This window comes from Zingiber officinale, chromosome 2A (genome assembly GCF_018446385.1).
Source record: "Zingiber officinale cultivar Zhangliang chromosome 2A, Zo_v1.1, whole genome shotgun sequence".
NCBI classification, from domain to species: Eukaryota; Viridiplantae; Streptophyta; class Magnoliopsida; order Zingiberales; family Zingiberaceae; genus Zingiber; species Zingiber officinale.
The window spans coordinates 166,846,212-166,863,203 of NC_055988.1; the positions used below are offsets into that span (position 1 = coordinate 166,846,212).

The following is a 16,992-nucleotide window of genomic DNA, read 5'->3' on the forward strand; positions in this document are numbered from 1 at the left end:
TAGTGAATTTGAGCATTGTGACGAAATAATCCTTCTGCTGCTTTGAAAGTAGTTCCGCTAATGAATAAACCCTCTTATTCATATTATAGTTCAAACGGAACCGCTCAAAACTTCTAGGTAGCGTTTGAGGATCATATCGATCCGGGTTTCCCATCAATTTCTCCTCCAAGGATCAGATCTCGTTCGGATAAGCCATCATCTTTAGGATATGATCCTCACAGGAGTACCTCTTGCATGGTGGCCGTCATTATCTTTCTTATAGCTTCTTGCCTAGAAGCCCTATCCCGATGACCAAAGAGTTCCTTGAGATTGTTCATAATATCATAGGCTGTTGGTAAATCTTGATGCTGATGTTGCAATACATTTGACATTGAAGCCAAAATGTAACACCGCGCCATCTCATCTGCTTTTACCCATTTCCTATGATATTCAATCTCCTCTTGGGTAGATTCACCAAGAGGGTGCATCAGCACCGCCACCAAGACATATTTATAGCTTTTCAGAAGAAGAACAATGTCCGTGTTTCTTTTCCAATCTATGTAGTTTGGTCCAGAAGAAGTCTGGTCGTTACAAATGGGTTGAAAGACATCCTAAGAATCACAAATAACTTTTGGTCAGAACTCTAAATTTAGAATAATATTGATTCCTCAAACAATACTATTTGAAATTAACCAACACCTTATAACACCGTGAATTTTGTATGCCACGTTAGTGTGGACGTATACAAAATCAACATTTGTAAAAGGAGGGTTTTTAAACCATTAATTTTATTATTTTGTCAACCTAATTTTTTGACAAATAAAATTAATAGTTGGTATCATTTGGTCACACAAATAATAGCAGTGACTCCGTTGGGGAGGATACTATTAGATGTGTCTAAGTGTATACCATTACTTGACACTAAGTCCATTAATAAGATTATGCCCCTTCCGTTGGGGAAGATCACACGCTCTTAATTAACTTCCTATAGTCATCCAAAAATGGAAGTCTGTTCTAGTGATCCGCAAACAAGCTCATCCGTTATGGAGGAAGGCACTCAGAGCCAACGCGCAAGCTTGTTTGCATTACTTACAAACCAGTAATGGAGACCATGAGATTTTTTTAAAAAAAAAAATCCCTCTCCCACTTAGTTATTTATAAATGAGGAATTTTAACTATGCTAGCCTACTTTACTTGTAAACTAACATGCACACACAGCATAATATAAAAGCAATAGAGAAACTAATTTTCAACTATTATGGCTTTTATCTCTAGTTGTCCTCCGTGTGTAGTCATCCCAAGCTGCTGCCATATTTGGCCACCGCCACCGGGTCTAGCTGTCGCATCCATCTTGCTCCTTGTTCCGCTGCGCCTCTGGTCCTTAGAAGGTTCCACGCTTTGCAAGATTCGATCCGCGACATAAATAGAATTTTACATTTTGATCCTATATTCCATAAAAGGAATGTACATGTATCTAGATCAAAAATAAAATCCTAATAAAACTAAATACAGCTCCTGCTGTATTTGAATACAATCATGCACACACATAAAAATATCCTTGACATGTCCAAGGGTCCAATCACACACATAATAACTAAAAGCCATAATAGTTGGATCCTGCATCCACAAAGTTAGCACATCCTACTATTAACCTGCCTAAATTATGTATGACATGTGCATAATTAAACTAAATACCAAATACACAGAGGCAAAACCCTAGCTCTAATACCAATTGTTGGTTGCTACTCGGAAAATCTATAGGTTCCACTGTACAAAAATTTTGTACAAAGGTCTGAACCTTTTCCTAGCTACCATGTGTTCTTTTAAATTAAATTTTGGATCGCCTACGGAACTTAACACGTTTGATCCAAAACTTAATCTATTTGTTCTTTTCGGTTTTGACTTGGATCTCCTGCGGAACTTAACACGTTCGACCCAAGTCTCCTTAAGTTATTAATTCCATTAAATATTAATTTCCATAATTGGTTCCCAGTACTGACGTGGCGAGGCACATGACCTTGTTGGATATGAGAGCAACCACCACCGACTAGACAAAACCTTTTATAGAAAGCTAATATTTAATTTCCTAAAATAACTTTAGGTTAACCAAAGAGAACAATCAAATCACAAGGAAAATAAAAAATAAAAGAACACAATATCGAAAAACATATTCGAAATTCTAGAACGTAAGCCTCTTATATTTGGTATTATTTCCATAAATAACTAGCATGATGCGGAAATAAAAATTACTAGTTATACCTTGTAGAAAAACCTCTTGATCTTCTACCGTATTCCTCTTCTAACCTCGGACGTTGTGTGGGCAACGATCTACCGAGATGAGAAACCACCAACCACCTTCTTCTCCTCCAAGCAAGGTTCGGCCACAAAGGAAGAACTTCACCAAAGAAGAAAACCAAAATACTAACCAAGCTCCAAGAGATGCTAGCTTTCTCTCCTTCTTCTTCTTCTTCTCCAAGTAGTATCCGGCCACCACAAGAGCTCCAAGGAAGGGAGAGAGGTTCGGCCACCACAAGAGGAAGAGAGGGAGAGGATGGCCGGCCACACCAAGGAACAAAAGAGGGAGAGAAAATAATAGAGGTTGTGTCTCATGAAGGCACCCCTACCCCTTCTTTTATATTCCTTGGCCTAGGAAAATTAGGAAATTTAATTACAATAAAATTTTCTTAATTTTCCTTGACATGAATTAATTGAGAAAAATAAAATAAAATTTCCCAATCAACTTGTAATGGCCGGCCACAATCAAAAAAGCAAATTAGGAGAGTTTTAATCAACAAATTAAAACTTCCTAATTTGTTTCCGGAAATTTTAAAAAATAAAATTTCTCTTTAAAAATCTCTTCATGGTTAATAAAAGGAAATTTCTATAATTTTAATTTTATTAACATGTGAATAATTTTAAAGAGAAAATAAAATATCTCACCAATCTACAAATAAGGAAAGAGATCTAATCTCTTTCTTTAATCTTTTGTAGATCTTTTATAAGAGAAATATTTTAATTTAAATTCTCTTTAATAAATCATTTCTTCCACATAATAAAAATTAAAATTAAAATTCCTTTTTAATTTAAATTGGTCGGCCCCCACTAGCTTGGGTTCAAGCTAGGGCTGGCCACCCAAATTCATACCTAGGCTGGCCCTAGCTTGTTCCCAAGCTAGCTTGGCCGGCCCCTATTGGGTGGGTATATAAGGTGGGTATAGGTGGGTATAGAACTCTATAAATAAGAGGCTACGATAGGGACCGAGAGGAGGAATTGGTTTTGGTCTCCCGATAAAATTAAGCATCCCGTGTTCGCCCCGAACACACAACTTAATTTTATCAATGATAATTCATTCCACTAGAGAACTATCATTGAACTACCGCACAAATCCCAAATTACATTTTTGGGCTCCTTCTTATTATGAGTGTGTTAGTCTCCCTGTGTTTAAGATATCGAAGGTCCACTAATTAAGTGAGTTACTGACAACTCATTTAATTAATATCTAAGTCCAAGAGTAGTACCACTCAACCTTATCGTCATGTCGGACTAAGTCCACCTGCAGGGTTTAACATGACAATCCTTATGAGCTCCTCTTGAGGACATTATCAACCTAGTATCTCTAGGACACAGTTTCCTTCTATAATCAACAACACACACTATAAGTGATATCATTTCCCAATTTATCGGGCTTGTTGATTTATCGAACTAAATCTCACCCATTGATAAATTAAAGAAATTAATATCAAATATATGTGCTTGTTATTATATTAGGATTAAGAGCACACACTTCCATAATAATCGAGGTCTTTGTTTCTTTATAAAGTCAGTATAAAAGAGACGACCTCAAATGGTCCTACTCAATACACTCTGAGTGTACTAGTGTAATTATACAGTCAAGATAAATTGACACCTAATTACACTACGACCTTCTAATGGTTTGTTCCTTTCCATTTTGGTCGTGAGCTACTGTTTATAATTTATAAGGTACTGATAATATCATCTTCTGTATGTGACACCACATACTATATTATCTACAATATAAATTAATTGAACAACTACAACTAAATGTAGAAAATTTGACCAAATGTGATTCTTTATTCATAATGAATGTTTACAAAGCTTAGGCTTTCAGTATACACTCCAACACTTGGGCTATATAGTGACCGAGCGGGGCATAGAAGCAAATCCCAGCAAGGTAAAGGCGTTGCAAGATATGTCGCCCCCAAGAAATCTGAGGGAAGTCCAGCGTCTGACCGGGCGGATAACTGTATTGTCAAGATTCATATCGAAGACTGCCGAACGGAGTCTCCCTTTTTTCAAGATCTTGCGTAAAGCTACTAAGTTCCATTGGGACGAGGAATGCGATCGGGCGTTCGAAGAGCTGAAGACATACCTAAACTCTTTGCCCGTACTAGCCAAGCCAGCTGTGGGTGAGCCGCTCTGTATTTATTTATCTTCAACCGAGCAGGCAGTAGGCTCGGCATTAGTGAGGACGAGCGGAGAAGAACAACCCGTGTACTTCTTGAACCATATTTTAAAAGACGCTGAATCTCGCTACACTGGGCTTGAGAAGCTAGCTTTTGCTTTGTTCCTCGCCGCTCGGAGACTTCGTCCTTATTTCTTGGCACATACAATCATCGTCCGGACAAATAGTCCATTGGGAAGAGTGCTGCTGAACCCAGAAGCGTCCGGACGGCTCATCAAATGGACAACGGAGTTGAGTGAATTTGACATCCAGTATCAACCCCGTTCGGCGATAAAGGCGCAGTCCTTAACAGATTTTGTTACCGAAGTACAAAGTCCCGAGCCCGAAGCTATGTGAAAAATATTTGTGGATGGATCGTCCACTCGGCTCGGGAGCGGGATTGATGTGTTATTACTCTCTCCCCAAGAAGAAAGGATGCACCTATCCATCCGACTAGATTATAGAGCCACAAATAATGAAGCGGAGTATGAGGCGCTCATAGCCGGCTTGCAGGTCGCCCGACATGTAGGGGTCGGTCGGGTGACACTCCATTCAAACTCTCAGCTGGCCGCCCAGCAGCTCTCGGGCACTTTTGAGATTAACAATGCTCGGCTCAAGCTTTACGCTGAGGCCTTTGGAAAGCTCAAAACCCACTTTAGAGAAGTCATCATCCAGAAGATACCCCGCGCAAAGAACCAGGCGGCAGATGAGTTAGCCAAACTCGCAAGTTCAATATCACCGATCATCATCCAAAAGCCGATCGAACAAGTATCCTTGGTGGCGCACATCAACCGGATGGAGGGTCTCGCATCCCCAAGCGATTGGAGGACAACCATCATGGAGTTTCTGCGCTCGGGTGCGACACCGTCCGACCGGGAGGAAGCCCATCTATTAAGAAGGAGAGCCGACCGGTTCACATTCGTTGGAGACCAACTCTACAAGAAGGCTTTCTCCCGCCCACTTTTGAAATGTGTGAGCTCGGAAGACGCGGCGTACATCCTCCAGGAAGTGCACCAAGGATCGTGCGGAGGACATCCGGGCGGACGATCGCTGGCTAGGAAGATCTTGCTGGCTGGGTACTTCTGGCCAACACTGCAAGAAGACGCCGCTCGGACCGTCGCAACGTGCCTCTCCTGCCAGAAGTACCACAACTTCTACCACCGATCGGCGGAGGAGATGAAAGCGTCTACGGTATCCTGTCCGTTCGATCAGTGGGGAATGGATATTGTGGGCTCGTTCCCTATGGCGACCGGTCAACGGAAGTTTCTGCTGGTGGCGGTCGACTACTTTTCCAAATGGGTGGAGGCCGAGCCACTGGAGAAGATCACCGAGCAGATGGTCAAAAAGTTTATCTGGCAGCATATAATCTGTTGGTTCGGCATTCCTCGCCGACTCATATATGATAACGGGCGACAGTTCGTCGGGAAGCAACTCGAAGAATGGTGCAAAAGTTATGGCATTGAACAACACTTTACTTCTGTGGCATATCCCCAAAGCAACGGCCAAGCGGAAGTAACCAACAGATAAATCCTCAGAATTCTTCGGGCTTGACTTAACCATATAGGAGGAAGTTGGGTGGACGAGCTGCCAGGCGTCTTATGGGCTATCCGCACGACCCCAAAGGAGGGAATGGGAGTCACGCCATTCCATTTAGTGTACGACGGCGAAGCAGTTATCCCAGTTGAAGTCGACGTAGAGTCCGTCTGGATCCAGAATTATGATGATGACAACGCCGAGCGGAGGAACATGGAGTTGGACTTGATCGACGAAGAGCGAGCCAAAGCGTCCGCCCGGCTGATGGCGTACCGACAAAGAATGAAGCAGAACTACAACCGGCGCGTGATCCCTAGAGCGTTCCAGGTAGGCGACCTAGTGTGGAAGAAAGTAAAGCCGGTCGGGGACGTTGGCACGCTGGAGGCTCCTTGGGCGGGCCCCTTTAAAGTCATCAAAAAGCTCCGCTCAGGTTGCTACTATCTGGAGGATGAAGACGGATGACAACTGGATCGACCATGGAGTGCAAACCACCTACAGCCTTACCGGGCGGGGTGAAAGGTGCGCCAATGTAATGTATGTTGTATATTTTCTGTTCGGCTGTATATTTGAAATGCAGGAGTAACAAATCGGAAAATTAGCACAAGTATAGAGCATCATCAGCCGAATCGGAAGACTGTCGAGCTCTAATGTTAAAAATCGAGAGTCGTGCCGGCGACTATAAACCCTCCGGCCGGAAGACCGTCGAGCTTCGACGTTAAAAATCGAGAGTCGCGCCGGCGACTATAAACCCTCCGGCCAGAAGATCGTCGAGCTCTGACGTTAAAAATTGAGAGTCGTGCCGGCGACTATAAACCCCCTGGCCGGAAGACCGTCGAACTCCGACGTTAAAAATCGAGAGTCGCGCCGGCGACTATAAACCCCCCGGCCGGAAGACCGTCGAGCTCCGACGTTAAAAATCGAGAGTCGCGCCGGCGACTATAAACCCTCCGGTCGGAAGACCGTCGAGCTCTGACGTTAAAAATCGAGTCGACGGCGATTATAAACCTCCCGGAAGACCGTCGAGCTCGACGTTAAAATCGAGAGTCGCGACTATAAACCCTCCGGCCGAAGACCGTCGAGCTCCGACGTTAAAATCGAGAGTCACGGCGACTATAAACCTCCTAGGAAGATCGAACTCGACGTTAAAATTGAGAGTCGTGGCGACTATAAACCCTCGTCGAAGACCGTCGAACTCCGACGTTAAAATCGAGAGTACGCAACTATAAACCCCGGAAGACCGCCGAGCTCCGACGTTAAAATCGAGAGTCGCTCGGCGACTATAAACCCCTGCCAAGACCGCCGAGCTCCGACGTTAAAATCGAGTCGACGGCGACTATAAACCCTCCGGCCGGAAGACCGCCGAGCTCGACGTTAAAATCGAGAGTCGCGCAGGCACTATAAACCCTCCGGCCGGAAGACCGTCGAGCTCCGACGTTAAAAATCGAGAGTCGCGCCGGCGACTATAAACCCTCCCGCCGGAAGATCGTCGAGCTCCGACGTTAAAAATCGAGAGTCGCGCCGGCGACTATAAACCCCTCGACCGGAAGACCGTCGAGCTCCGACGTTAAAAATCGAGAGTCACGCCGGCGACTATAAACCCCCCGACCCGAAGACCGTCGAGCTCCGATGTTAAAAATCGAGAGTCGAGCCGGTGACTATAAACTCTCCGGCCGGAAGACGTCGAGCTCCGACGTTAAAAATTGAGAGTCGCGCTGGTGACTATAAACCCTCCGACAGGAAGACCGTCGAGCTCTGACGTAAAAAATCGAGAGTCGCGCCGGCGACTATAAACCCTCCGGCCGGAAGACCGTCGAGCTCCGACGTTAAAAATCGAGAGTCGCCGGTGACTATATCCGCGCCGAAGACCGCCGAGCTCCGACGTTAAAATTGAGAGTCGCACCGACGACTCCTACGGAAAACCGTCGAGCTCCGACATTAAAAATCGAGAGTTGCGCTGGCGACTATAAACCCTCCGGCCGGAAGAAGACAATAAAGAAGTCGACTTGTGAGTCGTTTTGCCGATCGACCAAGTAACCAAAAGTACTTCATGAACATCTAGTGAAAAGTCCATTTGCGAAACAGGATATATTCAGCCGAGCGGACTAGCTATGCAAAATACTTCGTAAAAAATCCCTTTCGAACACAAGAGAAGTGGGATGAGAGGCGAATAACGGGGAGAAGTATGGGAACATGTACAACGGTAGTTAGTGAGCCGAGCGGACAACACGCGTATTGATTAGCAAAAGAAAAAGCAAGCGAAAGGATAGCATATCATTAGAAAAATTAAGGCCGAGCGACCGAATTACAAAACAAGGATAGTTTTTGGCCGAGCGACCGAATTACACAAAACACTTCTACTCAAGAAAGTCATAAATGTCCTTAGGGACGGTGCCGAGGAGCGTTGCTTGGTCTTGGGTCGGGATGATGACAGAGTCGGGAAGATGACCCTTGGACTTCAAATAAGTTGTGGTGGCAGTCATAGCAAGCTCGAAAGCAGTGTATATCCGTTCGCAGACTTTTTCAGAGAATTCGACCGAACGGATGTAATTTAGCCTCAAGGCGGCTACCCGGCCCGGCTCAGCCTCCTGGTATTCTTTGAGGGCCGCTCGGGAGGCGTCGGCGGTGACCTGATGTTCTTGCAGGGCAGCCTCAAGTTTCTTCACCACGTCCGATCGGGCCGCCTTCTCGCCGGCCAGCTGGTCTATCAGCTCCTTAACTCTTTGCTCCAGGTCCCGAGCCTCAACATTCTTCTTCTCCAGGTCGGCAATGGCCGTCTTCTTCCGCTCGGTCGCCAGGCTTATTTTTCGATCAAGTGATTTGACTTGTCGATCGAGCTCGGACAGAGTATGTGCCTAGTCGGCTGTCTTCTTTTGTTCAGCCGCCAACAGAGCTTGAGTCTTCTTGAGCTCTTTCTGCAGCTCGGCGTAAGAAGGACCCTGAGAAGGCGCGCCGCCCGAACTCCTGAATCTTTTTAGTTCCTCGTCCACCATGGCGAGACGATTGGAGACAGCGATCTCCTCCACCCATCTCTAGAATAAGCAAGATTGTTAATAGCCGACCGGAAGGAATGCGTAAAGGACTTAAGAAAACATACTTACCCCGGTAGCCTGTTGCATATGGCTATTGGCCAGATTGCTGAGCGGAATCATCGCGATGCGCACCCGAGCGTCGGCCCACATCTCGGCTAGGGGCCCCTTCATTGTGATCATGTACTCGGGCGCGGTTGGCCGAGCGGACTCGGGCATCAGCTCTTCAGTGGGAAGATGCAGGGAGACCCTGATGGTGCGGTGCCGACCGGGGGTCGTTTGGGCGGAAGCCAGGGAAGGATCGGAGGCCGGCGCAGAAAATTGGGACAGAATGGCCGAACGTTCGACTCGGCGGGGAGCGGGCGGAAGGGTGCTGACTGGAATGGCCTCGAGAGGGTCCGCGGACGCGTCCAATTGCGAGGGGGTCCGATCGGATGAGATCGCCTCCACCGCTGGGGCTTTGCCTTGAGAATCGGCGGTGGTCCGCTCGGGCGGCTGGACGGCGGAAGTGGCCGATCGAAGGGGTGTCTCCGCTCGGCGCCTCTTCTGTCAAAGAGGGCGTTCTTCCTCTTGAGCGGAGCCTTCCTCCCGGACGGAAGCCCCTCGGCTAGAAGTTATGCCAATCGCCGACTCCGGGAGAGAAGCCTGAGCGGCCGACTCCCCCGCATTCGTCTCGCTCTCTCCTTCATTAGAGCCGACCGGCTGAATGCCAAGCGACTCCATCTCTTTGGCAGCCGCGGCCTCGAGCGCCGCTGCTTTCCTTTTCAAAATGTCGGTCATCACTAACTCCATGACAATGTCCGCTGCAAAGAAAAAAAGAGAAAATCAGTTAGCAATCAAGGCAAATGTACCGAGTAAAATTCTTACCGAAGCCGCTCGGGAGGGGGGTTCTGATCGGACTCAAGCCAAATATGTACATCACCCCTTCAGGTAAGAACTTATTGATGTCAAACTTCAGACCGACTAGCATGTTGGCAGAGTGAAGATAATCCGGTCGGGTCTTGAACCTTTTGAGCTCTGGGGAGATTGGCGGTCTGACCTGCCACTGGGTTCGGAAAGAGGCCCGCTCGGGAAGACGAAGGTAGAAGTAGAACTCTTTCCAGTGTTTATTGGAAGAGGGCAGTTTATTAAAGAAAACTAAATCGGGCCGAGCCTGGAACATGTAGGTACCCAGCTCGGACTGTTTAGGATAATAAAAATAATAAAAGACTACCGGTCGGAGGGGAATGTTGTGGATTTTGAACAAGACGACAACGCCGCATAGGAGGCGGAAAGTGTTAGGGACTAGGCTTCCGAGCGGAATGCCGAAAAAGTTGCAAACTTCTACGATGAAGGGATGGATTGGAAAGCGCAGACCGGCTACGAACTGGTCGCGGAAAACACAGAAAGCTCCGCGCGGCGGCTTGTGTGGCCGAGCGGAGGGGGAGGATAGGATAGTTTCAAAGTCAGAGGGAATTTCAAAAGAGTCCATCAGAATATCGGCGTCGCGCCGATCGAAGCACGACTCCATGGTAGTATACCATGGGCCGAGGGCTTGATCTTGAGGCTGAGAGGAACTAGCCATTGTCCGAACGGATGAAACCACAAAAAGCAGATGATAGAAAGAAGAGGACGACAAACAAGACAGCGCCCAGAGGACCAAAACTCGGGAAAGAAACGCAAGGAAAACCAAAGATAGAAAAGAGGAAGAGCCTTACAGAGAAGAATAGAGATTGATGAGGAGGACGGAGTTGCCGGAAGAAGTAGCAACGAGATCACTGGAGCACTAAAACGCCAAAGGCAACTACTGGACACGCGAAGACGCAAATGCGGTGAAGAGGAGAAAAGGTGAAGGCTTTATAGGGTTGGGCCCGAGCGGCCTCCACCGTCGGATGCAGGTCACGGGAACCGAAGCACGCATCGGGCCATCCATTTCAAACCGCCTCGATCCCATCGGACACCACGCCGTCGCCGTACGATGACGGCAGCATCGCCACGTGGCGTTCAGCTACTAGAGCGCATTTAATGAGCGCGTGCTCGGCCTTAATGATGGAGATTGGCACAAACTTCAAAGAGATTAGGTCCACCTGAAATTGAACACATGTACCAACTCACAAGTAAAAAACAGCTTGAACACATGTACAAGGAGGTACAGAAAAAACATTTTAGGCTGTATAAATAGAGATCTTAAGTATAAATTCTTATGAAAAATAAGACCAGTGAAATAAAATACTAAAGGAATCTAAAATGAGTGGACATGCTTACTATTGTCTCTCCAACAGCTTGAGTACTAGGCTCCCCATTTTTTTTCTTGTGACCTTCAATCCAAACTTGCAATCTTGTAATTTTTGTATCTACCGGACTTGTCTTTTCCTTAAATATAGAAATATATACAAAATCATTACAACACAATTCAAAAGATACATATATCATTACTTATTACTTAAATTATAAAAAATTAAAAATAATTACCATAATGTGAGTCAAACGAGCATAACCTACCTGAATGGAGAAGTCTCAAATCCTATTAAGGCACTACCACAACAAATCTACTGATATTTTGAGCTGGAAAATCCAAATTGGATACGCTTCAGCTGTTGCCGATAAGAATTAAATCCACGTAATTATTTAACAAAGAACATACAAGAAACTAAGACGGGAAAGTGAAACTGTTCGACCAGAAGGAACAACAATTACATAATATCTTTCCGATCTTGTAGCAGCAAATCAAACTCGGAAAAGCAAGTAGCATGGAAGTTCCATCTCAGATATGCTCGTTGAGAAGAACTACCTTAGCACAAATCATGGAGCTTTCTAGATATGTAGCAAGCCAACAGAGACCAAGCCAACACTCAGACGCCATCACAATGCAAGACCAAACACTACTGTGCGGAAAAGAATTAGTGCTATCAATTCAACAGTACATTAAAGACATGAATCTAGTGGCAGACTTATATATAACATGCAATACCTCTTCGTTCAAAACACAATTTGAAGATTATCTAGGTCTATGTATGTCATCTTAGGGTCCTCTGCCATTTTAGTATCAAATAGAGGAGTAGCCAGCTTGGGAGGGTTCTAAACAAAGGTGAATCACTCATTAAGACAAAAAATCTCCAAAACAATCAAACATGCAAGTTAACTTTTTGATTACCAAGAAAGAAAATCACATATAAAAAATTGATTCCTACTTCATTATATTTTAAACAAATAAATATCATGTATTATTCACACAAGTTTTACAAAACTTGTAATTACAAAACTTGAAAAAACCTATCATTATATTTTAATAGGTAGAGGTAACTGACAAAGTTTTTCCTTGGTATTATGTCCTTCCATCATGTAATTGCCACAAAGTTAATTTTTTTTATGGATAACAGTATATAAATATGATCATTTTTTGGCCTGTGCCAAACAGATTTGCTATTGTTATAAGAGAGATAGTTCAATAAACTAGATTGCAAATGAATCATAGAGATTGCAGGAACCTAAGTTGAAAGAAAACGTTTAATATGTCATCAAGATAATATACATACTAAACCTAGAACTCTATCATAGAACAAAACAAAAAAGATATTAAAAAAAAAAAGAAGAAAATAAAGTATGGAAAACCTAGAACTCTATCATAGAACTCTTATCCTAATTGTTAGAAAGAGAGATAGAAACATGGAAGAATTAGGATATACACAAACCTAAGAGGAGATGAACTCTTATCGATTAGATTAATTCTAAACTAAATAAATCTACACACAATCAACAACTAATTACAACATGTATCAACTAATGATATACCAATCATACTAACTGATCTAGTAATCCAATTAACCCTAATTCCTACACCTTACCTCAAATCAAAGCTACTGTTGATGCTGGAACAAGTAGAGCAGAACCAAGAACACCTACAGTACACAGAACCTCACCTCACAGTCGTGCTTGTTGATCCACAGCACTCAACCTCATTGGAATCAATCGGATCACAACAGGAGGTCAAGCAGGGAGATCACTGATCAATTAACCATCCTTCTAGCCTCTTCCCGGCAGCTCAAGAACACCTCCCTGATACCAACATCTCCAAATCTGTAACCTAATTCAACCGAAAAGAAGAAGAGGATCGGTAACAGAGAAGAAGACCTAAGCTTACCTCAATCGGTTGTCTCCAGAAGGTATCGCCCAATCCGATCCACTTTGAGGAGCCACAGATCGTTATGTGAACAACTCAAGAAGGAGGAAACGAAGGGTCAATCCGTTGGAAACAACCAAAACCAAGCCCTCCACCGTGCCCTAGCCACCTAGCCATCGTCGCTCACGCGTAAGAACCGGCCGAGGAAGGGATCGCTCCATCGGAAGAGCTTGGACAGCGTCGGCACCTTCAAGAATCCGGCGACCATCCTCAGGCGACGCGAAGAGGCCCAGATCGTCGGAAAGCAGTTGCCCTCTGTCGGCGTCGGGTGCGTCGGATCTTCCGCGTGAGAGAAGAGAGAGATCGGACTGAGAAGGAGAAGGGCTTCGGCTGGATCTGAGCTTAAGGGTCGATGCCGGCAGAGAAAAGATCGCCGGAGCTGAAGCCTTGCTCCGTCGGCGTCGATCGTCCGCGAGAGAGAACAGAGAAGAGAGGGAAGTCGGGTCGCGAGGGGTTGGGGAAGAAAGGTTCGGCGTTTGGGAAAGAAAATAAGGAAAAAGGATTATATAAATAAAATATTTTCTCACTTAAATGGGTATCCCAAACAGGTTTTATCCGTGTCGTCAATTTGTCCCCTTAAAACCCGTCGTACGAGCTCTGAAAAATTTTCAAAAAATTTTTAAAAATTCCGGAAAAATTTTATAAGGCTATTTCCCAAATAACCTTATTATTTAAATTTCCCGATATCTTACAGCGTGCAGCGTGAGAAGTTTTTCGGCGCCGTAGGGAAAAGTGCGGAGGGTGTGACAAGTGCGGACGAGGGTTTGGATTTTTGCTAAGGCTAATTATTAATAGATTAAACTAATTATTAATGGATTAATAATGACATTTATTAGAAAATGTCAAGATAAAGGATTTAACATGATATTTTATTTTATTTTTGTATTATTTTTAAATAAATGTCATTATAAGGTATTTATTATGACACTTAGAAATAAGTGTCATTAAGATAATATCACAATAGATCAATTTTCCTGTAGTGGGAGAGGAAGCCGCGATGGCTTCGGTGGCTTTGATCCGATTTATATTTTTAACCTAGTATTTTTTTTATTTTAATTGTGTTTTTTTACTTATTACATTTTATTTAATTACTTACTTTAAGTTTTTCTTTACTTATTTTTTTTAACCATGTTTATTATTGATGCTTTTGGGGTTGGATGTATTTTTTTTATTATTTACATATTTTTGTTTAATTTAATTTTTTTAAAGATAACTATCTTTTAAACTATAATTTTAAAAAAAAATTAAAATGGGTCAAAACATGTTGGGTCAAAACACATTCATTTTAATCATTGTCCTAAATAATAATTTTTTATTATTATTATTTTTTAAACTAATCGCAGCATGCTGCATGCCATTAATAATTTTAAAAAGTATTCGCAGCATGCCTATTTTTGCATGCCATTATTGTTATTAAATATTTATACCATTAACGGCATACTTTTAATGTGCGCTGTTAATATCTAGACGTAATTTTTTTCCTTCTTTAAGTTTATACTATTAACAGCGCGCATCAATATGCACGCCGTTAATAATACTATTAACGGCGTGCTTTTAATGTGCGCTGTTAATAGCAAGCTGCGAAAACCTATTTTTGTTGTAGTGCGCTCGGGAAGACGAAGGTAGAAGTAGAACTCTTTCCAGTGTTTATTGGAAGAGGACAGTTTATTAAATAAAACTAAACCGGGCCGAGCCTGGAACATGTAGGTACCAAGCTCGGACTGTTTAGGATAATAAAAATAATAAAAGACCTCCGGTCAGAGGGGAATGTTGTGGATTTTGAACAAGACGACAACGCCGCATAGGAGGCGGAAAGTGTTAGGGACTAGGCTTCCGAGCGGAATGCCGAAAAAGTTGCAAACTTCTACGATGAAGGGATGGATTGGAAAGCGCAGACCGGCTACGAACTGGTCGCGGAAAACACAGAAAGCTCCGCGCGGCGGCTTGTGTGGCCGAGCGGAGGGGGAGGATAGGATAATTTCAAAGTCAGAGGGAATTTCAAAAGAGTCCATCAGAATATCGGCGTCGCGCCGATCGAAGCACGACTCCATGGTAGTATACCATGGGCCGAGGGCTTGATCTTGAGGCTGAGAGGAACTAGCCATTGTCCGAACGGATGAAACCACAAAAAGCAGATGATAGAAAGAAGAGGACGACAAACAAGACAGCGCCCAGAGGACCAAAACTCGGGAAAGAAACGCAAGGAAAACCAAAGATAGAAAAGAGGAAGAGCCTTACAGAGAAGAATAGAGATCGATGAGGAGGACGGAGTTGCCGGAAGAAGTAGCAACGAGATCACTGGAGCACTAAAACGCCAAAGGCAACTACTGGACACGCGAAGACGCAAATGCGGTGAAGAGGAGAAAAGGTGAAGGCTTTATAGGGTTGGGCCCGAGCGGCCTCCACCGTCGGATGCAGGTCACGGGAACCGAAGCACGCATCGGGCCATCCATTTCAAACCGCCTCGATCCCATCGGACACCACGCCGTCGCCGTACGATGACGGCAGCATCGCCACGTGGCGTTCAGCTACTAGAGCGCATTTAATGAGCGCGTGCTCAGCCTTAATGATGGAGATTGGCACAAACTTCGAAGAGATTCGAGGAATGTTGGCGTTGACGGACGTTTTAGCTGCCCCCGTGGGGGACGAGCAGAGGATAGTTGCATATGGACGCCGCTCGTGCAACCGATGGTCCAGTCAGTCGGACTAATCGCCTCCTTCGACTAGACTTGAAGGGGAGGCAAGTGATCTGGCAGTAAGGACGGGGGACCCCCTTTGAGGGAAGTCAATGACACGTAGAGGTCAAAAGTCTAAGGGCAATATGAGGTTCGGCCGATCGGGTAAGGGTCTGGTTAACCGACTGAACGGGTCAACAGAATCAAAGACAACCCGGCGGGGAGTCGGGCTTCCGACGCTCATGGTGAACAAGGTCGCCGGGCCGAGCGGGTGGCCCGCTCGGCCGAGGCATAAGGCAGCAATGCCGTGAACAGTCTCAGCCGAGCACACGACCGGGTATCTCCCGAGCGTACTGATACTTGCGTCCGGTCGGACGTGATGGGACTGCCGAGCGGCAGGACGCTCGGCGCGGGGAGAGAAGGGACAAAAGGACAAGGGGACATCGAGGAACATCTTCTGACAATGAGCATATTCGACGACCAAGCCATACGCAGAATCTTACGACAGAAGGTTCTGCCGTCCCATCAGAGAGGTGATCGGACTGTAGCAGTATGGTGTCAGGCAAGCTCCTCTAGCAAGCCCATATTGGGGTATGGTAAGGGGACACGTGTACGCCTCGGTATGTGTGCATAAGCCCCTTCACAGCTCTATATAAGGGTCCTCACACTTCGCCGGAGGTACGCATTCTCTGAGATTCAAAGCCACTTCATAGTTTCCTCTTGCCTGACTTGAGCGTTGGAGGGTCGTCGCCGGGAACCCCCTCCCGGCCCGACTTCCTTGTAGGTTCGCCGGAGATACATACAGCCGTCAGAGATTCACGTCATCGGTTCGGAGAGCGCCACGTGCCCAGCGTCCATCGATTCTGCGTTCGGACAGGATCATATATAATAAATAAATATAATTGATTTATAATATTTAAAATCAAAAAATATATATATATATAATTAGATATGTGATTAACTGATTATATATATTTTAAATTTATATATATTTATATGTGTTTAAATTTTTTTAATTCTTTTCCTTTTTATTGTGCTTCTCCCTTATGTCCTATTTTTTCATGCTGGCATCTTCTCCTACGCAGCAACACCGCCTCCTTTGCAAGTCGTCGGCGCGCCATGAGTCAGTTCTGATTGGTACTTGAAGAGCATGGAACA

The 16,992-nt window shown here is 44.8% G+C and overlaps 1 long non-coding RNA gene across 3 annotated transcripts; it reads right to left on the minus strand.

Annotated features, from left to right (window-relative positions):
- Window positions 1-11,249: 11,249 nt before the first annotated feature.
- On the minus strand, window positions 11,250-13,620 carry LOC122043097. Of its 3 annotated transcripts, XR_006129439.1 has the most exons (5): window positions 13,121-13,620; window positions 11,951-13,035; window positions 11,771-11,861; window positions 11,482-11,573; window positions 11,250-11,352 (listed from the first exon to the last, which is right to left on the minus strand). It is a non-coding gene; the product is annotated as an uncharacterized LOC122043097 (long non-coding RNA). The 3 variants fall into 3 exon arrangements; XR_006129437.1 differs by having other exon boundaries at window positions 11,250-11,573; XR_006129438.1 differs by having other exon boundaries at window positions 11,250-11,573; window positions 11,771-11,864.
- Window positions 13,621-16,992: the final 3,372 nt, after the last annotated feature.